Source organism: Pseudophryne corroboree, chromosome 9, assembly GCF_028390025.1.
Source record: "Pseudophryne corroboree isolate aPseCor3 chromosome 9, aPseCor3.hap2, whole genome shotgun sequence".
NCBI lineage: Eukaryota > Metazoa > Chordata > Amphibia > Anura > Myobatrachidae > Pseudophryne > Pseudophryne corroboree.
This window is the reverse complement of record NC_086452.1, coordinates 63,199,658-63,223,371: the sequence shown is the minus strand read 5'-3', so window position 1 is coordinate 63,223,371 and position 23,714 is coordinate 63,199,658. Positions and strand designations below refer to the sequence as shown.

The window sequence follows — 23,714 nt, the reverse complement described above, 5'->3', positions numbered from 1 at the left end:
CCTGCAGGGGTTAACGGGTCGTAGCCTTTTGCAGCGGTATTTTGTTTTGTAACACCTTGCCTCTCTTTATCCTCTCCCTACCACCCTGCCTCTCCCTATCCTTTACCCATCGCACAGCGTTTCTGTACACCCCCCCCCCTTCCCCCCTACACCTTTCTCTTTTCTGTATGCCCTCTATATTGCCCTGCATTTCTGCATCTGTTCTCTACCGGCCTGCGTATGTTCAAAGGAGTGCAGGGGTTAACGGGGCGTAGCCACAAACGACGGTGTGAAGAGCGCCCGTAGGGCGCGATGAATCGCCTAGTCCTATATAATAAAAGGTTAACGCTGCTCTTCACCTCTGTTGAGGAAATCAAGTGTTGTGTGCACCAGCAGCCTCTATATGGCAGAATTCAAGTGTTACTCCACTCGGGCATGCACAGACGCCGGTGCTGAATTTACTGTTATGTTGTTCGGTCATTTTGACGGGCTGGTAACTAGTTTGATATAATTCATGGGTTCTCGGTTTGTAATTTTAGAAATTTATTACATTTATTTCAGACTTTATAGAATAGGAATTAAAATTATTATTACAAGTTATTATATAGCGCACACATATTCCGCAGCACTTTACAGAGACTGTTTTGCCCATTCACATCAGTCCCTTCCCCAGTGGAATTTACAATCTAGATTCCCTATCACATGTACACACAGCCACATTCACTAGGGCAGGCCTGGCCAACCTGTGGCTCTCCAGATGTTGTGAAACTACACATCCCTGCATGCCCTGCCACAGTTTTAGCATCCCCTAATAGCAAAACTGTGGCAAAGCATGATGGGACTTGTAGTTTTACAACAGCTGGAGAGCCACAGGTTGGCCAGGCCTGCACTAGGGATAATATTTTTTTTGTTGGGAGCCAATTAGCCTACCAGTATTTTTTTGGATTGTGGGAGGAAACCAGAGAACCCGGGGGAAACCCATGAAAGTACGCAGAGAATATACAAACTCCACACAGTTAGGGCCATGGTCGGAATCAAACCCATGACCTCAGTGCTGTGAGGCAGTAATGCTAACCATTACACCATCCGTATAAGTCTGTTCTGTCCTTTGTCTTAGTAAACTTGAGGTCTGCCTGAAACTGGGGCTGTTACAGTGATGCGTTCTTTAGTTCCTTTTTTCTTTTCTTAAGATCAAATAAATCTCTTACCATTTACTAAAAATTTCCAAGAAAGGAGCAAAGTTTTTTTTATTTCTTGCCTGGCTGACGGACATTGGGCTTATTTACTAGTTAAATGCACAATTATTTATTTCAGGAATGTTTTAGAATTTAACATGAATTGTTGATATTATTGATAAAAACTAATGGAAGAGAGTTGTTTATTCTCTTGTAGATGATTCTCCTGAATAATCTTTTGCTTATATGTTGTTCCAGCACTGTACACCAGGGTGTTGGCTGGAGGCAGTCTAGCAAGTTGAAGAAATGGTTTCAGATTTCTTTCCTCCTGTGTAATTCTTTCTTTGCTTGGTAGTCTCGTATGCATATTTACCCATGATGCATTGCATACATTTTAGAATTTTTTTTTTTTTTTTATTAAGTTGCTTTTGTTAAGTTTTACATGTTGTAAGTTACATTTGTTCTTTGTTTCTCTAACGTCCTAAGTGGATGCTGGGGACTCCGTAAGGACCATGGGGGGGTATCGGCTCCGCAGGAGACTGGGCACAAAAGTAAAGCTTTAGAACTACCTGGTGTGCACTGGCTCCTCCCCCTATGACCCTCCTCCAAGCCTCAGTTAAGATTTTGTGCCCGAACGAGAAGGGTGCACACTAGGTGGCTCTCCTGAGCTGCTTAGTGAAAAGTTTAGTTTTAGGTTTTTTATTTTCAGTGAGACCTGCTGGCAACAGGCTCACTGCATCGAGGGACTAAGGGGAGAAGAAGCGAACTCACCTGCGTGCAGAGTGGATTGGGCTTCTTAGGCTACTGGACATTAGCTCCAGAGGGACGATCACAGGCCCAGCCATGGATGGGTCCCAGAGCCGCGCCGCCGGCCCCCTTACAGAGCCAGAAGACAGAAGAGGTCCGGAAAATCGGCGGCAGAAGACGTCCTGTCTTCAACTGCAGCTGTGCGCCATTGCTCTCAGCACACTTCACACTCCGGTCACTGAGGGTGCAGGGCGCTGGGGGGGGGCGCCCTGAGACGCAATAAAAACACCTTGGATGGCAAAAAAAATTCATCACATATAGCTCCTGGGCTATATGGATGCATTTAACCCCTGCCAGAATACATAGAAAAATGGGAGATAAGGCCGCCGATAAGGGGGCGGAGCCTATCTCCTCAGCACACTGGCGCCATTTTCCCTCACAGCTCCGTTGGAGGGAAGCTCCCTGGCTCTCCCCTGCAGTCACTACACTACAGAAAGGGTTAAAAAAGAGAGGGGGGGCACTAATTACGCGCAGTATTAAAGATACAGCAGCTATAAGGGGAAAAACACTTATATAAGGTTATCCCTGTATATATATAGCGCTCTGGTGTGTGCTGGCAAACTCTCCCTCTGTCTCCCCAAAGGGCTAGTGGGGTCCTGTCCTCTATCAGAGCATTCCCTGTGTGTGTGCTGTATGTCGGTACGTTTGTGTCGACATGTATGAGGAGAAAAATGATGTGGAGACGGAGCAGATTGCCTGTAATAGTGATGTCACCCCCTAGGGGGTCGACACCTGAGTGGATGAACTGTTGGAAGGAATTACGTGACAGTGTCAGCTCTGTATAAAAGACAGTGGTTGACATGAGACAGCCGGCTACTCAGCTTGTGCCTGTCCAGACGTCTCATAGGCCGTCAGGGGCTCTAAAGCGCCCGTTACCTCAGATGGCAGATATAGACGCCGACACGGATACTGACTCCAGTGTCGACGGTGAAGAGACAAATGTGACTTCCAGTAGGGCCACACGTTACATGATGGAGGCAATGAAAAATGTTTTACACATTTCTGATAATACGAGTACCACCAAAAAGGGGTATTATGTTCGGTGAGGAAAAACTACCTGTAGTTTTCCTGAATCTGAGAAATTAAATGAGGTGTGTGATGATGCGTGGGTTTCCCCCGATAACAACTGATAATTTCTAAAATGTTATTGGCATTATATCCTTTCCCGCCAGAGGTTAGGGTGCGTTGGGAAACACCCCCTAGGGTGGATAAAGCGCTCACACGCTTGTAAGGGCTCTACCTTCTCCTGAGATGGCCGCCCTTAAGGATCCTGCTGATAGAAAGCAGGAGGGTATCCTAAAATGTATTTACACACATACTGGTGTTATACTGCGACCAGCAATCGCCTCAGCCTGGATGTGCAGTGCTGGGTTGGCGTGGTCGGATTCCCTGACTGAAAATATTGATACCCTAGATAGGGACAGTATATTTTTGCCTATAGAGATGCATTTCTATATATGCGTGATGCACAGCGGAATATTTGCTGACTGGCATCAAGTCTAAGTGCGTTGTCCATTTCTACCAGTAGAGGGTTATGGACATGACAGTGGTCAGGTGATGCGGTTTTCAAACGGCATTTGGAACATGAGAAGACGCCGTATTATCAGGCGCAGTCTTTTCGTGGACAAGCGGGCAAAAGGTTCCTCATTTCTGCCCCGTGACAGAGGGAGAGGAAAAAGGCTGCAGAAATCAGCCAGTTCCCAGGAACAGAAACCCTCTCCCGCCTCTGCCAAGCCCTCAGTATGACGCTGGGGCTTTACAAGCAGAATCAGGCACGGTGGGGGGCCCGTCTCAATGAATTTCAGCGCGCAGTGGGCTCACTCGCAAGTAGACCCCTGGATCCTTCAGGTGATATCTCAGGGGTACAAATTGGAATTCGAGACGTCTCCCCCTCGCCGTTTCCTAAAGTCGGCTTTACCGATGTCTCCTTCTGACAGGGAGACAGTTTTGGAAGCCATTCACAAGCTGTATTCCCAGCAGGTGATAATCAAGGTACCCCTCCTGCAACAGGAAACGGGGTATTATTCCACACTGTTGTGGTACCGAAGCCGGACGGCTCGGTGAGACCGATTCTAAATCTAAAATCTTTGAACACTTACATACAGAGGTTCAAATTCAAGATTGAGTCACTCAGAGCAGTGATTGCGAACCTGGAAGAAGGGGACTACATGATGTCTCGGGACATCGAGGATGCTTACCTTCATGTCCAAATTTACCCTTCTCACCAAGGGTACCTCAGGTTTATGGTACAGAACTGTCACTATCAGTTCAGACGCTGCCGTATGGATGGTCCACGGCACCCCGGGTCTTTACCAAGGTAATGGCCGAAATGATGATATTCCTTCGAAGGAAGGGAATTTTAGTTATTCCTTACTTGGACGATTCCCTGATAAGGGTAAGATCCAGGGAACAGTTGGAGGTTGGTGTAGCACTATCTCAGGTAGTGTTGCGGCAGCACGATTGGATTCTCAATATTCCAAAATCGCAGCTGGTTCCGACGACTCGTCTTCTGTTCCTAGGGATGATCCTGGACACAGTCCAGAAAAAGGTGTTTCTCCCGGAGGAGAAAGCCAGGGAGTTATCCGAGCTAGTCAGGAACCTCCTAAAACCGAGCCAAGTCTCAGTGCATCAATGCACAAGGGTTCTGGGTAAAATGGTGGCTTCCTACGAAGCAATCCCATTCGGCAGATTCCACGCAAGAACTTTCCAGTGGGACCTGCTGGACAAATGGTCCGGGTCGCATCTTCAGATGCATCAGCGGATAACCCTGTCACCAAGAACAAGGGTGTCCCTCCTGTGTTGGTTGCAGAGTGCTCATCTTCTAGAGGGCCGCAGATTCGGCATTCAGGACTGGGTCCTGGTGACCACTGATGCCAGCCTGCGAGGCTGGGGAGCAGTCACACAGGGAAGGAATTTCCAGGGCTTATGGTCAAGCCTGGAGACATCACTTCACATAAATATCCTGAAGCTAAGGGCCATTTACAATGCTCTAAGCTTAGCAAGACCTCTGCTTCAAGGTCAGCCGGTGTTGATCCAGTCGGACAACATCACGGCAGTCACCCACGTAAACAGACAGGGTGGCACAAGAAGCAGGAGGGCAATGGCAGAAGCTGCAAGGATTCTTCGCTGGGCGGAAAATCATGTGATAGCACTGTCAGCAATTCCGGGAGTGGACAACTGGGAAGCAGACTTCCTCAGCAGACACGACCTCCACCCGGGAGAATGGGGACTTCACCCAGAAGTCTTCCACATGATTATAAACCGTTGGGAAAAACTCGACAGGTATTGCGCCAGGTCAAGGGACCCTCAGGCAATAGCTGTAGACGCGCTGGTAACACCGTGGGTGTACCAGTCAGTGTATGTGTTCCCTCATCTGCCTCTCATACCCAAGGTACTGAGATTGATAAGATGGAGAGGAGTAAGCACTATATTCGTGGCTCCGGATTGGCCAAGAAGGACTTGGTAACCGGAACTTCAAGAGATGCTCACGGAGGATCCGTGGCCTCTACCTCTAAGAAGGGACCTGCTCCAGCAAGGACCCTGTCTGTTCCAAGACTTACCGCGGCTGCGTTTGACGGCATGGCGGTTGAACGCCGGATCCTGAAGGAAAAAAGGCATTCCGGATGAAGTCATCCCTATCCTGATCAAAGCCAGGAAGGATGTAACCGCAAAACATTATCACCGCATTTGGCGAAAATATGTTGCGTGGTGCGAGGCCAGTAAGGCCCGACGGAGAAAATTCAACTGGGTCGATTCCTACATTTCCTGCAAACAGGAGTGTCTATGGGCCTAAAATTGGGGTCCATTAAGGTTCAAATTTCGGCCCTGTCAATTTTCTTCCAAAAAAAAAACTAGCTTCAGTCCCTGAAGTTCAGACGTTGTAAAAGGGGTACTGCATATACAGCCTCCTTTTGTGCCTCCAGTGGCACCTTGAGATCTCAATGTAGTTTTTGGGTTCCAAAAGTCACATTGGTTTGAACCACTTAAATCTGTGGAGTTAAAATATCTCACATGGAAAATGGTCATGCTGTTGGCCCTGGCCTGGGCCAGGCGCGTGTCAGAATTGGCGGCTTTATCCTGTAAAACCCTTATCTGATTTTCCATTCGGACAGGGCGGAATTGAGGACTCGTCCTCAGTTTCTCCCTAAGGTGGTTTTCAGCATTTCACCTGAACCAACCTATTGTGGTGCCTGCGGCTACTAGGGACTTGGAGGACTCCAAGTTGCTAGACGTTATCAGGGCCCTGAAAATATATGTTTCCAGGACGGCTGGAGTCAGAAAATCTGACTCGCTGTTTATCCTGTATTCACCCAACAAGCTGGGTGCTCCTGCTTCTAAGCAGACTATTGCTCGTTGGATTTGTAGTACAATTCAGCTTGCACATTCTGTGGCAGGCCTGCCACAGCCAAAAATCTGTAAATGCCCACTCCACAAGGAAGATGGGCTCATCTTGGGCGGCTGCCCGAGGGGTCTCGGCTTTACAACTTTGCCGAGCAGCTACTTGGTCAGGAGCAAATACGTTTGTAAAATTCTACAAAATTGATACCCTGGCTGAGGAGGACCTGGAGTTCTCTCATTTGGTGCTGCAGAGTCATCCGCACTCTCCCGCCCGTTTGGGAGCTTTGGTATAATCCCCATGGTCCTTACGGAGTCCCCAGCATCCACTTAGGACGTTAGAGAAAATAAGAATTTACTTACCGATAATTCTATTTCTCGTAGTCCGTAGTGGATGCTGGGCGCCCATCCCAAGTGCGGATTGTCTGCAATACTGGTACATAGTTATTGTTACCAAAAAATCGGGTTATTGCTGTAGTGAGCCATCTTTTCTAGAGGCTCCTCTGTTATCATGCTGTTAACTGGGTTTAGATCACGAGTTATACGGTGTGATTGGTGTGGCTGGTATGAGTCTTACCCGGGATTCAAAATCCTTCCTTATTGTGTACGCTCGTCCGGGCACAGTATCCTAACTGAGGCTTGGAGGAGGGTCATAGGGGGAGGAGCCAGTGCACACCAGGTAGTTCTAAAGCTTTACTTTTGTGCCCAGTCTCCTGCGGAGCCGCTACCCCCCCATGGTCCTTACGGAGTCCCCAGCATCCACTACGGACTACGAGAAATAGAATTATCGGTAAGTAAATTCTTATTTTTTAAATGCTTCAGTTGTAAATGTATTAGAATCGTATAGGCTATATTTAAAAAATTTGTGGTGTTCTCTCTTTTGGTCAACTGAGGTCTGTTTGCATCCTGGGAGATAATCCTGACTCATCTTTACTGTGATGGGAAATCTAGTTCAGTTCAGTGATTAGTTCATTATGATCTAGTTCACTGAAAATATTAGTTCAGAAGATTAGTTCATCTAGTTCATTTAGTTCATCATTTCACTCACTGACTCTGAGACTGAAAGGAGTGATTAGATTTAGAACTAGTCTAGACTATTACACATAGAGTAGGCATTTCTAATACTAGCTCATTGTAGGAGTTATAATCTTTTTCAAATGATCAGATGTGTGTAATATGTCAGATTTTTTATTTTTAAGAAAAGCAATAAGTTATATAGCAACCTTATAGTGACATATGTATCTCTGCAATATTAATCCCATTGTTGGTACTCCTTTTTACTTCATAAATATGCATGTGAAAGACCCAAATCCAGAGTAATGTCATAAATCACTTTTAGTTTTTTCTGCTTTTAAAATACAGTAATTAAAAGAAAAGAAAAAGTCCCTTTGCCCCAATGTAACAGACCTTAGAGAGATAAAGTGGAGATGTTGCAAAGTAACCCATCAGCTTCTGTCATTTATCTTCAACAGTATATAAAGTGACAGAAGCTGATTGGTTGCTAGGGGCAACTGCTCAACTTTATGTCACTTGAAGGTTCATAGTACATATCCCCCTGTGTCTTGTGTGGAGTAATCATACCCTACAGAAGGCATGTCCAAACTGCGGCCCTCCAGCTGTTGTGAAACTACATATCCCAGCATGCCCTGACACCGTTTTGCCGTTAGAGAATGCTAAAGCTGTGTCAGGGCATGCTGAGATGTGTAGTTTCTCAACAGCTGGAGGGCCGCAGTTTGGACATGCCTGCCCTACAGGATAGCATGCAGCACTCAGCACTGTGTCTTTAGCTGATTGGGAGTGTAGCTTGTCACCTAATATACTGGGGGAATGAATCATGGCTATATGCAGTTCAGCATCAGCTCCATACAATGCATATGCCTGTGCACAGCAGTGCCACACATGGTAGCTGAGAAGTACTGTACTGACTCGTATGGCTGTATGAGTCATTGAGTCAGTGAACTGATCAGTGAACTGTAATGAATCACTGACTGAACTACTGAACTACTTGCAAGGAGAGTGACTCGTGAGTCGTCAGGACAATGCAGTTCAATCAGCTTCACAGAGTCCACTGACTCCATGAGCACAGCAGTGACCCCTGTGGCAGCTGAGGTAAACTGACTCATGAGTATTCAGTATTCACTCTCTCACACACACACACACACACTGATTGGTTGCTATGGGCAACATCACTTCTATAGAACTACCTAAGTATATGTACCATCATATTTTTAATTATTTCAAGACTGAAGGTTCATCAGACAGACATACATATCCCCCTATGTCTTGTGTAGAGTAATCAGACCCTACAGCAGGCATGTCCAAACTGCGGCCCTCCAGCTGTTGAGAAACTACACATCCCAGCATGCCCTGACACAGCTTTAGCATTCTCTGACAGCAAAACTGTGTCAGGGCATGCTGGGATATGTAGTTTCACAACAGCTGGAGGGCCGCAGTTTGGACATGCCTGCCCTACAGGATAGCATGCAGCACTCAGAATTTGTCTTTGGTTGATTGGTAGTGACAGTGTACCTTGTGACCACCTAATATGCTAGGTGAATTAATCATGGCTACATGCAGTTCAGTATCAGCTCCATACAATGCATATGCCTGAGCACAGCAGTGCCACACATGGTAGCTTAGAGGTACTGCACTGACTCGTATGGCTGTATGAGTCATTGAGTCAGTGAACTGATCAGTGAACTGTAATGAATCACTGAACTACTGAACTACTGTACTTGCTGAACTACTGAACTACTTGCAAGGAGAATGACTCACGAGTCGTCAGGACAATGCAGTTCACTCAGCTCCACAGAGTGGGGTATATTTACTAAGCTCCCGATTTTGACCGAGATGCCGTTTTTTCTTCAAAGTGTCATCTCGGTTAATCTCGGTCATTTACTAAACACTAATCACGGCAGTGATGAGGGCATTCGTAATTTTTTGCTAGTTCAGGTAAAAAATTACGAATGAATACACCATCGGTCAAATTACGCCTGTTTAGATATGAATCTCGGTCATTTACTAAGAAGTGCAAAGCAAAAAAACACAAAACACTGCCGTGAAAAATTACAACTCGTAAAAAAGTCCTAAAAAAAACAGACCTGCTTTTTTTTCCGTGATTTGAGATGCATGCAGGGATCCATGAGATCCGTGCATGTATATCAGTGGGAAGGGGTGGGAAAGTGCTTATTTTTGCCAAAAAAATTGCGTGGGGTCCCCCCTCCTAAGCATAACCAGCCTCGGGCTCTTTGAGCCGATCCTGGTTGCAGAAATATGGGGGGGAAAATGACAGGGGTTCCCCCATATTTAAGCAACCAGCATCGGGCTCTGCGCCTGGTCCTGGTCCCAAAAATACGGGGGACAAAAAGAGTAGGGGTCCCCCGTATTTTTAAAACCAGCACCGGGCTCCACTAGCTGGACAGATAATGCCACAGCCGGGGGTCACTTTTATACAGCGCCCTGCGGCCGTGGCATCAAAAATCCAACTAGTCACCCCTGGCCGGGGTACCCTGGGGGAGTGGGGACCCCTTCAATCAAGGGGTCCCCCCCCCCCCAGCCACCCAAGGGCCAGGGGTGAAGCCCGAGGCTGTCCCCCCCCCATCCAATGGGCTGCGGATGGGGAGGCTGATAGCCATTTGTGATAATGAAAAGATATTGTTTTTAGTAGCAGTACTACAAGTCCCAGCAAGCCTCCCCCGCATGCTGGTACTTGGAGAACCACAAGTACCAGCATGCGGCGGAAAAACGGGCCCGCTGGTACCTGTAGTACTACCACTAAAAAAATACCCCAAAAAACACAAGACACACACACCGTGAAAGTATAATTTTATTACATACATACACACATACATACATACTTACCTTATGTTCTCACGCAGGTCGGTCCTCTTCTCCAGTAGAATCCAAGGGCTACCTGTTGAAGAAATTCTACTCACCAGATCCATGGGTCCAGGCTCCTCGGCAAATCCAGGGTTAATCCACGTACTTGAATAAATAAAAAAAAACGGTGTCCCGACCACGAACTGAAAGGGGACCCATGTTTGCACATGGGTCACCTTCCCACGAATGCCAGAAACCCACTTTGACTTCTGTCTAAGTGGGTTTCTTCAGCCAATCAGGGAGTGCCACGTTGTAGCACTCTCCTGATCAGCTGTGTGCTGCTGTCCTCACTGACAGGCGGCACACGGCAGTGTTACAATGTAGCGCCTATGCGCTCCATTGTAACCAATGCTGGGAACTTTCTGCTCAGCGGTGACGTCACTTTAGGTCAACCGCAGGGCAGAAAGTTCCCATCATTGGTTACAATGTAGCGCATAGGCGCTACATTGTAACACTGCCGTGTGCTGCCTGTCAGTGAGGACAGGAGCACACAGCTGATCAGGAGAGTGCTACAACGTGGCACTCCCTGATTGGCTGAAGAAACCCACTTAGTCAGAAGGCAAAGTGGGTTTCTGGCATTCGTGGAAAGGTGACCCATGTGCAAACATGGGTCACCTTTCAGTTCGAGGTCGGGCAACCGTTTTTTTGTTTTATTCAAGTACGTGGATTATCCCTGGATTTGCCGAGGAGCCTGGACCACTGGATCTGGTGAGTAGAATTTCTTCAACAGGTAGCCCTTGGATTCTACTGGAGAAGAGGACCGACCTGCGTGAGAACATAAGGTAAGTATGTATGTATGTGTGTATGTATGTAATAAAATTATACTTTCACGGTGTGTGTGTCTTGTGTTTTTTTGGGTATTTTTTTAGTGGTAGTACTACAGGTACCAGCGGGCCCGTTTTTCCGCCGCATGCTGGTACTTGTGGTTCTCCAAGTACCAGCATGCGGGGGAGGCTTGCTGGGACTTGTAGTACTGCTACTAAAAACAATATCTTTTCATTATCACAAATGGCTATCAGCCTCCCCATCCGCAGCCCATTGGATGGGGGGGGACAGCCTCGGGCTTCACCCCTGGCCCTTGGGTGGCTGGGGGGGGGGACCCCTTGATTGAAGGGGTCCCCACTCCCCCAGGGTACCCCGGCCAGGGGTGACTAGTTGGATTTTTGATGCCACGGCCGCAGGGCACTGTATAAAAGTGACCCCCGGCTGTGGCATTATCTGTCCAGCTAGTGGAGCCCGGTGCTGGTTTTAAAAATACGGGGGACCCCTACTCTTTTTGTCCCCCGTATTTTTGGAACCAGGACCAGGCGCAGAGCCCGATGCTGGTTGCTTAAATATGGGGGAACCCCTGTCAATTTTGTCCCCATATTTCTGCAACCAGGATCGGCTCAAAGAGCCCGAGGCTGGTTATGCTTAGGAGGGGGGACCCCACGCATTTTTTTTTTGGGATTTTACATTGTTTAATAAAAAAAAAAAAAATAAGAACCCCAGCACGGATCACACAGATCCGGCCGAGATTGATTGTAAAAAAAAACGGCAGTGTTTTGCTAATCACTGCCGTAAAAATAGGTTAAAAAAAACGAATGACATCGACATCGGAAGAAAAGAAAAACCCGAATACGACAGCTTAGTAAATCCATCGTAATCAATTCAAAAAGTTGCAGTTTTACACTGTCGATGTCATTCGTGATTGAACTTTGACCTTTTTTCGGAAATTACGAATCTTAGTAAATTTACCCCAGTGAGTCCACTCCATGTCTAAGCACAGCAGTGACCCCTGTGGCAGCAGAGATGTACTGACTCATGAGTATTGCTGAGTGACAGCTGAATAAAAACAGTGCTGCAGCAGCACCTACACAACACCCAGCAGTGCACAGCAGTATGCACAGGAGCCAGTAGTACCAGAAGTAGCAGCAAGTGTTTGGACATCTGGACTAATAGGACAGTGATTGTATCACAGAAAGGTGAGCAGCATGACCACACATGCTCACTCACAGACACACATAGGGGTAAATTTACTAAGGTGGGAGATTTTTTAGAACTGGTGATGTTGCCCATAGCAACCAATCCGATTATATCTATTATCTGCTAGAAGCAGCTAGATAAATGGTAAGTAGAATCTGATTGGTTGCCATGGGCAACATCACCAGTTCTAAAATTCTCCCACCTTAGTAAATTTACCCCTATAGACTTTGGCTAGGCAGTGCAGATGCTATTTTTTATTAGATCTGTATTGCTGGGCTGTGTTGTACTTTTAACTTTCATTTCACAGCATCAGATTCAGGAAGTGAAAATCCAGTGAATGAGACAGTGAGAAGCCTAATGCAGCTGCTGGCTCTATTCTGTCTGTGTCTGACTCCTCCTTCCTGATGAACTAATCTTTGCCAAAGCTGTGAACTGAACGAACTAGTTCACTTTGAAGATTAGTTCATTTTGAACTAATCATTCATGAACTACCCATCACTAAATTCTTTAGCATACTCTGGTTTCTCTTCAGATCGAATAAATCTTTCGCCTTTTACTAAAGATTTCCGTGGAGAGGAACAATCATGAGTTTCATGTAATTTTTTGATGCCTGGCTCACGCTGGGCTTGTTTACTGGTTAATAAAAGAATATAATATTATAGTAGGGCTTGAGCATCAGAAGTATTCATTTATAGAACCAATGATTTGAAACCATGGTCACAAAACATTGTTTCTAAAACCTGATGTTTATATTTTTATAGGTGTAAAGTAAACTGGCTACTTAAAAATTTTGTGCAGGGTTAGGACATCATTAATCAATGCTAGGAAACGATACAATATACTCAGGCTGACTTGCAGACAGTGCACTGCAGCTGAGCAACACTGAGTCAGTGAGGCAGGGCAAGATGGGGAAAGGAGCACTCATGAGTTTTATTTATGAAAATGGTCAGCTATTTTCTTGAATACTCTGTTGCTATGTCGGTATTAATGGTATCTGAAGGAAGTTGAACAAATTAGTTTTTGTTTTTCTCTGACGTCCTAGTGGATGCTGGGAACTCCGTAAGGACCATGGGGAATAGCGGCTCCGCAGGAGACTGGGCACAAATAGAAAGCTTTAGGACTACCTGGTGTGCACTGGCTCCTCCCCCTATGACCCTCCTCCAGACCTCAGTTAGATCTTTGTGCCAGGCCGAGCTGGGTGCAAACTAGGGGGCTCTCCTGAGCTTCTTAGATAGAAAGTTAGTTTCTCTGACGTCCTAAGTGGATGCTGGGGACTCCGTCAGGACCATGGGGAATAGCGGCTCCGCAGGAGACAGGGCACAAAAGTAAAAGCTTTAGGATCAGGTGGTGTGCACTGGCTCCTCCCCCTATGACCCTCCTCCAAGCCTCAGTTAGATTTTTGTGCCCGGCCGAGAAGGGTGCAATCTAGGTGGCTCTCCTAAAGAGCTGCTTAGAGTAAAAGTTTGTTAGGTTTTTTATTTTCAGTGAGTCCTGCTGGCAACAGGCTCACTGCTACGAGGGACTTAGGGGAGAGAAGTGAACTCACCTGCGTGCAGGATGGATTGGCTTCTTAGGCTACTGGACACCATTAGCTCCAGAGGGAGTCGGAACACAGGTCTCACCCTGGGGTTCGTCCCGGAGCCGCGCCGCCGACCCCCCTTGCAGATGCCGAAAAGTGAAGGTCCAGAAACGGCGGCAGAAGACTCTTCAGTCTTCATAAGGTAGCGCACAGCACTGCAGCTGTGCGCCATTGTTGTCAGCACACTTCATAGCAGCGGTCACTGAGGGTGCAGGGCGCTGGGGGGGGGCGCCCTGGGCAGCAATGATAGTACCTTATTCTGGCTAAAAATACATCACATATAGTCCCTGGGGGCTATATGGATGTATTTAACCCCTGCCAGGTCTCAGAAAAACGGGAGAAGAAGCCCGCCGAAAAGGGGGCGGGGCCTATTCTCCTCAGCACACAGCGCCATTTTCCCTCACAGAAATGCTGGTGGGAAGGCTCCCAGGCTCTCCCCTGCACTGCACTACAGAAACAGGGTTAAAACAGAGAGGGGGGGCACTTATTTGGCGATATGTATATATATATTAAAATGCTATAAGGGAAAAACACTTATATAAAGGTTGTCCCTGTATAATTATAGCGTTTTTGGTGTGTGCTGGCAAACTCTCCCTCTGTCTCCCCAAAGGGCTAGTGGGGTCCTGTCCTCTATCAGAGCATTCCCTGTGTGTGTGCTGTGTGTCGGTACGTGTGTGTCGACATGTATGAGGACGATGTTGGTGAGGAGGCGGAGCAATTGCCTGAAATGGTGATGTCACTCTCTAGGGAGTCGACACCGGAATGGATGGCTTATTTAAGGAATTACGTGATAATGTCAACACGCTGCAAGGTCGGTTGACGACATGAGACGGCCGGCAAACAAATTAGTACCTGTCCAGGCGTCTCAAACACCGTCAGGGGCTGTAAAACGCTCATTTACCTCAGTCGGTCGACACAGACACAGACACGGACACTGACTCCAGTGTCGACGGTGAAGAAACAAACGTATTTTCCTTTAGGGCCACACGTTACATGTTAAGGGCAATGAAGGAGGTGTTACATATTTCTGATACTACAAGTACCACAAGAAGGGTATTATGTGGGGTGTGAAAAAACTACCTGTAGTTTTTCCTGAATCAGATAAATTAAATGAAGTGTGTGATGATGCGTGGGTTTCCCCCGATAGAAAATTATTGGCGGTATACCCTTTCCCGCCAGAAGTTAGGGCGCGTTGGGAAACACCCTTTAGGGTGGATAAGGCGCTCACACGCTTATCAAAACAAGTGGCGGTACCGTCTCCAGATAGGGCCGCCCTCAAGGAGCCAGCTGAGAGGCTGGAAAATATCCTAAAAAGGTATATACACACATACTGGTGTTATACTGCGACCAGCGATCGCCTCAGCCTGGATGTGCAGCGCTGGGGTGGCTTGGTCGGATTCCCTGACTGAAAATATTGATACCCTTGACAGGGACAGTATTTTATTGACTATAGAGCATTTAAAGGATGCATTTCTATATATGCGAGATGCACAGAGGGATATTTGCACTCTGGCATCAAGAGTAAGTGCGATGTCCATATCTGCCAGAAGATGTTTATGGACACGACAGTGGTCAGGTGATGCAGATTCCAAACGGCACATGGAAGTATTGCCGTATAAAGGGGAGGAGTTATTTGGGGTCGGTCCATCGGACCTGGTGGCCTCGGCAACAGCTGGAAAATCCACCTTTTTTACCCCAAATCACATCTCAGCAGAAAAAGACACCGTCTTTTCAGCCTCAGTCCTTTCGTCCCCATAAGGGCAAGCGGGCAAAAGGCCAGTCATATCTGCCCAGGGATAGAGGAAAGGGAAGAAGACTGCAGCAGGCAGCCCATTCCCAGGAACAGAAGCCCTCCACAGCTCCTGCCAAGTCCTCAGCATGACGCTGGGGCCGTACAAGCGGACTCAAGTGCGGTGGGGGGTCGTCTCAAGAGTTTCAGCGCGTAGTGGGCTCACTCGCAAGTGGACCCCTGGATCCTACAAGTAGTATCCCAGGGGTACAGACTGGAGATTCGAGACGTCTCCCCCTCGCAGGCTCCTGATGTCTGCTTTACCAACGTCTTCCTCCGACAGGGAGGCAGTATTGGAAACAATTCACAAGCTGTATTCCCAGCAGGTGATAATCAAAGTACCCCTCCTACAACAAGGAAAGGGGTATTATTCCACACTATATTGTGGTACTGAAGCCAGACGGCTCGGTAAGACCTATTCTAAATGGGAAATCTTTGAACACTTACATACGAAGGTTCAAATCAAGATGGAGTCACTCAGAGCAGTGATAGCGAACCAGGAAGAAGGGGACTATATGGTGTCCCTGGACATCAAGGATGCTTACCTCCATGTCCCAAATTGCCCTTCTCACCAAGGGTACCTCAGGTTCGTGGTACGGAACTGTCACTATCAGTTTCAGACGCTGCCGTTTGGATTGTCCACGGCACCCCGGGTCTTTACCAAAGTAATGGCCGAAATGATGATTCTTCTTCAAAGAAAAGGCGTCTTAATTATCCCTTACTTGGACGATCTCCTGATAAGGGCAAGGTCCAGAGAACAGTTGGAAGTCGGAGTAGCACTATCTCAAGTAGTTCTACGACAGCACGGGTGGATTCTAAATATCCAAAATCGCAGCCGTTTCCGACGACACGTCTGCTGTTCCTAGGGATGGTTCTGGACACAGTCCAGAAAAAGGTGTTTCTCCCGGAGGAGAAAGCCAGGGAGTTATCCGAGCTAGTCAGGAACCTCCTAAAACCAGGAAAAGTGTCAGTGCATCATTGCACAAGAGTCCTGGGAAAAATGGTGGCTTATTACGAAGCGATTCCATTCGGCAGATTCCACGCAAGAACTTTTCAGTGGGATCTGCTGGACAAATGGTCCGGATCGCATTTTCAGATGCATCAGCGGATAACCCTATCTCCAAGGACAAGGGTGTCTCTCCTGTGGTGGTTACAGAGTGCTCATCTTCTAGAGGGCCGCAGATTCGGCATTCAGGATTGGATGCTGGTGACCACGGAGGCCAGCCTGAGAGGCTGGGGAGCAGTCACACAGGGAAAGAATTTCCAGGGAGTGTGATCAAGTCTGGAGATTTTTCTCCACATAAATATACTGGAGCTAAGGGCAATTTACAATGCTCTAAGCTTAGCAAGACCTCTGCTTCAAGGTCAGCCGGTATTGATCCAGTGGGACAACATCACAGCAGTCGCCCACGTAAACAGACAGGGCGGCACAAGAAGCAGGAGGGCAATGGTAGAAACTGCAAGGATTTTTCGCTGGGCGGAAAATCATGTGATAGCACTGTCAGCAGTGTTCATTCCGGGAGTGGACAACTGGGAAGCAGACTTCCTCAGCAGGCAACCTCCACCCGGGAGAGTGGGGACTTCATCGGGAAGTCTTCCACATGATTGTGAACCGTTGGAAAAGACCAAAGGTGGACATGATGGCGTCCCGCCTGAACAAAAAACTGGACAAGTATTGCGCCAGGTCAAAAGACCCTCAGGCAATAGCTGTGGACGTTTCTGGTAACACCGTGGGTGTACCGGTCGGTGTATGTCTTCCCTCCTCTGCTTCTCATACCCAAGGTATTGAGAATTATAAGACGTAGAGGAGTAAGAACTATACTCGTGGCTCCGGATTGGCCAAGAAGGACTTGGTACCCGGAACTTCAAGAGATGCTCACAGAGGACTCATGGCCTCTGCCGCTAAGAAGGGACTTGCTTCAGCAAGTACCATGTCTGTTCCAAGACTTACCGCGGCTGCGTTTGACGGCATGGCGGTTGAACGCCGGATCCTAAGGGAAAAAGGCATTCCGGAAGAGGTCATTCCTACCCTGGTCAAAGCCAGGAAGGAGGTGACCGCACAACATTATCACCACATGTGGCGAAAATATGTTGCGTGGTGTGAGGCCAGGAAGGCCCCATGAAGAAATTTCAACTCGGTCGTTTCCTGCATTTCCTGCAAACAGGAGTGTCTATGGGCCTCAAATTGGGGTCCATTAAGGTTCAAATTTCGGCCCTGTCGATTTTCTTCCAGAAAGAATTGGCTTCAGTTCCTGAAGTCCAGAAGTTTGTCAAGGGAGTACTGCATATACAGCCCCCTTTTGTGCCTCCAGTGGCACTGTGGGATCTCAACGTAGTTCTGGGATTCCTAAAATCACATTGGTTTAAACAAATCTGTGGATTTGAAATATCTCACAGGGAAAGTGATCATGCTGTTGGCCCTGGCCTCGGCCAGGCGAGTGTCAGAATTGGCGGCGTTTGTCTCAAAAAAGCCCATATCTGATTGTCCATTCGGACAGGGCAGAGCTGCGGACTCATCCCCAGTTTCTCCCTAAGGTGGTGTCAGTGTTTCACCCGAACCAGCTTATTGTGGTACCTGCGGCTACTAGGGACTTGGAGGACTCCAAGTTGCTAGATGTTGTCAGGGCCCTGAAAATATAGGTTTCCAGGACGGCTGGAGTCAGGAAAACTGACTTGCTGTTATCCTGTATGCACCCAACAAACTGGGTGCTCTTGCTTCTAAGCAGACGATTGCTAGTTGGATGTGTAGTACAATTCAGCTTGCACATTCTGTGGCAGGCCTGCCACAGCCAAAATATGTAAATGCCCATTCCACAAGGAAGGTGGGCTCATCTTGGGCGGCTGCCCGAGGGGTCTCGGCTTTACAACTTTGCCGAGCTGATACTTGGTCAGGGGCACACCCTGACTGAGGAGGACCTGGAGTTCTCTCATTCGGTGCTGCAGAGTCATCCGCACTCTCCCACCCGTTTGGGAGCTTTGGTATAATCCCCATGGTCCTGACGGAGTCCCCAGCATCCACTTAGGACGTCAGAGAAAATAAGAATTTACTTACCGATAATTCTATTTCTCGTAGTCCGTAGTGGATGCTGGGCGCCCATCCCAAGTGCGGATTGTCTGCAATACTTGTACATAGTTATTGTTACAAAAATCGGGTTATTATTGTTGTGAGCCATCTTTTCAGATGCTCCGCTGTTATCATGCTGTTAACTGGGTTCAGATCACAGGTTGTACAGTGTGATTGGTGTGGCTGGTATGAGTCTTACCCGGGATTCAAAATCCTTCCTTATTGTGTACGCTCGTCCGGGCACAGTATCCTAACTGAGGCTTGGAGGAGGGTCATAGGGGGAGGAGCCAGTGCACACCACCTGATCCTAAAGCTTTTACTTTTGTGCCCTGTCTCCTGCGGAGCCGCTATTCCCCATGGTCCTGACGGAGTCCCCAGCATCCACTACGGACTACGAGAAATAGAATTATCGGTAAGTAAATTCTTATTTTTAGGTTTTTTATTTTCAGTGAGACCTGCTGGCAACAGGCTCACTGCTACGAGGGACTAAGGGGAGAAGAAGCGAACCTGCCTGCTTGCAGCCAGCTTGGGCTTCTTAGGCTACTGGACACCATTAGCTCCAGAGGGATCGAACACAGGCCCAGCCTCGGAGTCCGGTCCCAGAGCCGCGCCGCCGGCCCCCTTACAGAGCCAGAAGCAAGAAGTTGTTCCTGAAATCGGCGGCAGAAGACATCAGTCTTCACCAAGGTAGCGCACAGCACTGCAGCTGTGCGCCATTGCTCCTCATGCACACCTCACACTGCGGTCACTGATGGGTGCAGGGCGCTGGGGGGGGGGGGGGGGGGGGGGGCCCTGAGCAGCAATACTGACACCTTGGCTGGCAAACTGGCACCATATATAGCCCCAGAGGCTATATAGGTGCTTTTTAACCCCTGCCAGAATCCATAAAAATGCGGGAGAAAAGTCTGCGAAAAAGGGGCGGAGCTATCTCCCTCAGCACACTGGCGCCATTTTTCACTCACAGCTCCGTTGGAGGGAAGCTCCCTGGCTCTCCCCTGCAGTTAATACACTACAGAAAGGGTTAAAAAGAGAGGGGGGGGGGGGGCACATTTTAGGCGCAGTATACAATATATATATATATGCAGCTATAAGGGAAAACACTTTTTATAGGTGATATCTCTGTGACATATAGCGCCCTGGTGTGTGCTGGCATACTCTCCCTCTGTCTCCCCAAAGGGCTTTGTGGGGTCCTGTCCTCTGTCAGAGCATTCCCTGTGTGTGTGCTGTGTGTCGGTACGGCTGTGTCGACATGTATGTGGAGGATAATGATGTGGAGGCGGAGCGTATGCCTGTAAATATGTTGTCACCCCCTGCGGGGTCGACACCGGCGTGGTTGGACTTATGGAAGGATTACGTGAAAGTGTCAACCCATTACACAAAAGGTCGACGACACAGAACAGCCGGCTACTCAGCTTGGGCCTGTTCCAGCGTCTCAAATGTCATGGGGGGCTCTAAAAACGCCCGCTACCTCAGATGGCAGATACAGATGTCGACACGGATACCAACTTCAGTGTCGACGACGATGAGACTAGTGTACCCTCCAAATAGGTCCACCCGTTACATGATTGAGGCAATGAAAAATGTATTACACATTTATGATAACACCCCAGGTACCACATAAAAGGGTATTGTGTTTAGTGAGAGAAAACTATTAGTAGTTTTTCCTGCATCTGAGGAATTAAATGAGGTGTGTGAGGAAGAGTGGTCTTCCCCCGGTAAAAAATTGATAATTTCTAAACGGTTATTGGCAGCGTACCCTTTCCCGCCAGAGGATAGGTCACGTGGGGAAACACCCCATAGGGTAGATACAGCGCTTACACGCTTATCAGAAAAGGTGGCACTACCGTCTCCGGATACGGCCGCCCTGAAGGAACCTGCTGATAGAAAGCAGGAGGTTACCCTAAAAGATATAATCACACACTCGGGCATTATATTGCGACCAACCATTGCTTCGGCATGGTTGTGCAGTGCTCCCGCTGCGTGGTCAGATTCCCTGTCGGAAAATAACTATGGATAGGGACAATATTTTGCTGACAATAGAGCATACAAAAGACGTGGTCTTATACATGCGTGATGCACAGAGGGATATTGGCCGGCTGGCATAAAAAATAAGCGCTAGGTCCATTGCCGCCAGACGGGGGTTATGGACTCGGCAATGGTCAGGCGATGCCGACTTGAATCGGCACATGGAAGTTTGCCCTATAAGGGGGTAAAACTGTTTGGGGATGGTTTTTTCAGACCTCGTTTCCACAGCTACTGCTGGGAAATCGACTTTGTTGCCACAGGTTACCCCACAACAAAAGAAAGAAGTACAGTCCTTTCGGCCCCAGAAAAGCAAGAGGGCTAGAGGCTCATCCTTTTTGCCGAGAGGCAAAGGTAGAGGAAAAAGCTGCAGCAAACAACTAGTTCCCAAGAGCAGAAGTCCTCCCTGCGTCCGGTAAGCCCACAGCATGACGCTGGGGCTGCTCAGGCGGACCCGGGTACGGTGGGGGCCCGTCTCAGAAATTTCAGCGCCCAGTGGGCTCTCTCACATGGATCCCTGGGTCCTTCAAGTAGTATCTCAGGGGTACATGCTGGAGTTCGAGACGTTCTTCCCCCCGCTGTTTCCTAAAATCTGCCTTACCGGCACCTCCCTCTTCCAGAGAGGCGGTGTTGATGGCTATTCAACACTATAATCACAACAAGTGATTGTCAAGGGGCCCCTCCTTCAGCAAGGAAGGGGTTACTATTCCACAATGGTTGTGGTACCAAAACAGAACGGTTCGGTGAGACCCATCTTAAAATTAAAATACTTGAATTTTTTATATCAGAAGATTCAAGTTCAAGATGGAATCGCTCAGGGCGGTTATTACGAGCCTGGACGAGGGGGATTACAGGGTCTCCCTGGACATCAAGGATGCGTACCTGCATGTCCCCATTTACCCTCCTCACCAGGAGTACCTCAGAGATGTGGTACAGGACTGTCACTATCAGTTCCAGACACTGCCGTTGGAGTTGTCCACGGCACCGAAGGTCTTTACCAAGGTAATGACCGAAATGATGATACTCCTTCGCAAGAAGGAAGTTTTTGTTATCCCGTACTTGGATGATCTCCTGATAAAGGCGAGGTCCAAAGAACAGTTGGTAGTGGGGGTAGCACTCTCTCGGGAAGTGCTACAACAGCACGGCTGGATTCTCAATATTCCAAAGTCACAGCTGGTCCCGACAACGCGTCTTCTGTTCCTGGGAATGATTCTGGACACAGACCAGAAAAGAGTGTTTCTTCCAGTGGAAAAAGCCGAGGAGTTGTCATCTCTAGTCAGAGACATCCTAAAACCAGGACAGGTGTCGGTACATCAATGCACACGAGTCCTGGGAAAAATGGTAGCTTCGTACGAAGCATAATTCCATTCGGAAGGTTCCACGCAAGGACGTTCCAGTGGGACCTGTGGGACAAATGGTCCGGGTCCCATCTACAGATACAACAGCGGATAACCCTGTCAGCAAGAAACAGGGTGTCGCTGCTGTGGTGGCTGCAGAGGGCTCATCTACTAGAGGGCTGCAGATTCGGAATACAGGACTGGGTCCTGGTGTCCACGGATGCCAGCCTTCGGGGCTGGGGTGCAGTCACACAGGGAAGAAATTTCCAAGGAAATTTCGCTTCATAAATATTCTGGAGCTAAGGGCCATTTACAATGCCCTAAGTCAAGCAAGGCCCCTGCTTCAGAACCGGCCGGTACTGATCCAATCAGACAACATCACGGCGGTCGCCCACGTAAACAGACAGGGCGGCACAAGAAGCAGGAGGGCGATGGCAGAAGCTGCAAGGATTCTCAGATGGGCGGAAAATCATGTGATAGCACTGTCAGCAGTGTTTATTCCGGGAGTGGACAACTGGGAAGCAGACTTCCTCAGCAGGCACGACCTCCACCCGGGAGAGTGGGGACTTCACCCAGAAGTCTTCCACATGATTGTAAACCGTTGGGAACAACCAAAGGTGGACATGATGGCGTCCCGCCTCAACAAAAAACTAAAAAGATACTGCGCCAGGTCAAGGGACCCTCAGGCGATAGCCGTGGACGCTCTGGTGACGCCGTGGGTGTACCAGTCGGTTTATGTGTTCCCTCCTCTGCCTCTCATACCCAAGGTACTGAGAATTATACGACGGAGAGGAGTAAGAACTATACTCGTGGCTCCGGATTGGCCAAGAAGGGCTTGGTACCCGGAACTTCAAGAGATGCTCACAGAGGACCCATGGCCTCTACCTCTAAGACGGGACCTGCTCCAGCAGGGACCCTGTCTGTTCCAAGACTTACCGTGGCTGCGTTTGACGGCATGGCGGTTGAACGCCGGATCCTGAAGGAAAAAGGCATTCCGGAGGAAGTCATCCCTACCCTGATCAAAGCCAGGAAGGATGTAACTGCAAAACATTATCACCGCATTTGGCGAAAATATGTTGCGTGGTGTGAGGCCAGGAAGGGCCCGACGGAGGAATTTCAACTGGGTCGATTCCTGCATTTCCTGCAAACAGGAGTGTCTATGTGCCTCAAATTGGGATCCATTAAGGTTCAGATTTCGGCCCTGTCGATTTTCTTCCAGAAAGAACTGTCTTCAGTTCCTGAAGTTCAGACGTTTGTCAAGGGTGTGCTGCATATACAGCCTCCTTTTGTGCCTCCAGTGGCACCTTGGGATCTCAATGTAGTTTTGGGGTTCCTCAAATCACATTGGTTTGAACCACTTAAAACTGTGGATTTAAAATATCTCACGTGGAAAGTGGCTTCAGCCAGGCGTGTGTTAGAATTGGCGGCCTTATCTTGTAAAAGCCCTTATCTGATTTTTCATACAGACAGGGCAGAATTGAGGACGCGTCCTCAGTTTCTCCCTAAGGTGGTTTCAGCGTTTCACCTGAACCAACCTATTGTGGTGCCTGCGGCTACGAAGGACTTGGAGGACTCCAAGTTGCTGGACGTTGTCAGGGCCCTGAAAATATATGTTTCCAGGACGGCTGGAGTCAGAAAATCTGACTCGCTGTTTATCCTGTACGCACCCAACAAGCTGGGTGCTCCTGCTTCTAAGCAGACTATTGCTCGCTGGATTTGTAGTACAATTCAGCTTGCGCATTCTGTGGCAGGACTGCCACAGCCAAAATCTGTAAAAGCCCAC

General features: G+C 48.3%; 1 protein-coding gene and 1 non-coding gene across 3 annotated transcripts in view; both read left to right on the top strand.

Moving 5' to 3' along the window:
* Positions 1–23,714, top strand: part of LOC134957493 (armadillo-like helical domain containing protein 1) — a 468,225-nt gene that overhangs the window by 363,160 nt on the left and 81,351 nt on the right. The gene's annotated exons all lie outside the window — the stretch shown is intronic.
* Positions 12,653–12,767, top strand: LOC134959366 (U5 spliceosomal RNA). Its single transcript, XR_010187413.1, has one exon. It is a non-coding gene; the product is annotated as a U5 spliceosomal RNA (small nuclear RNA).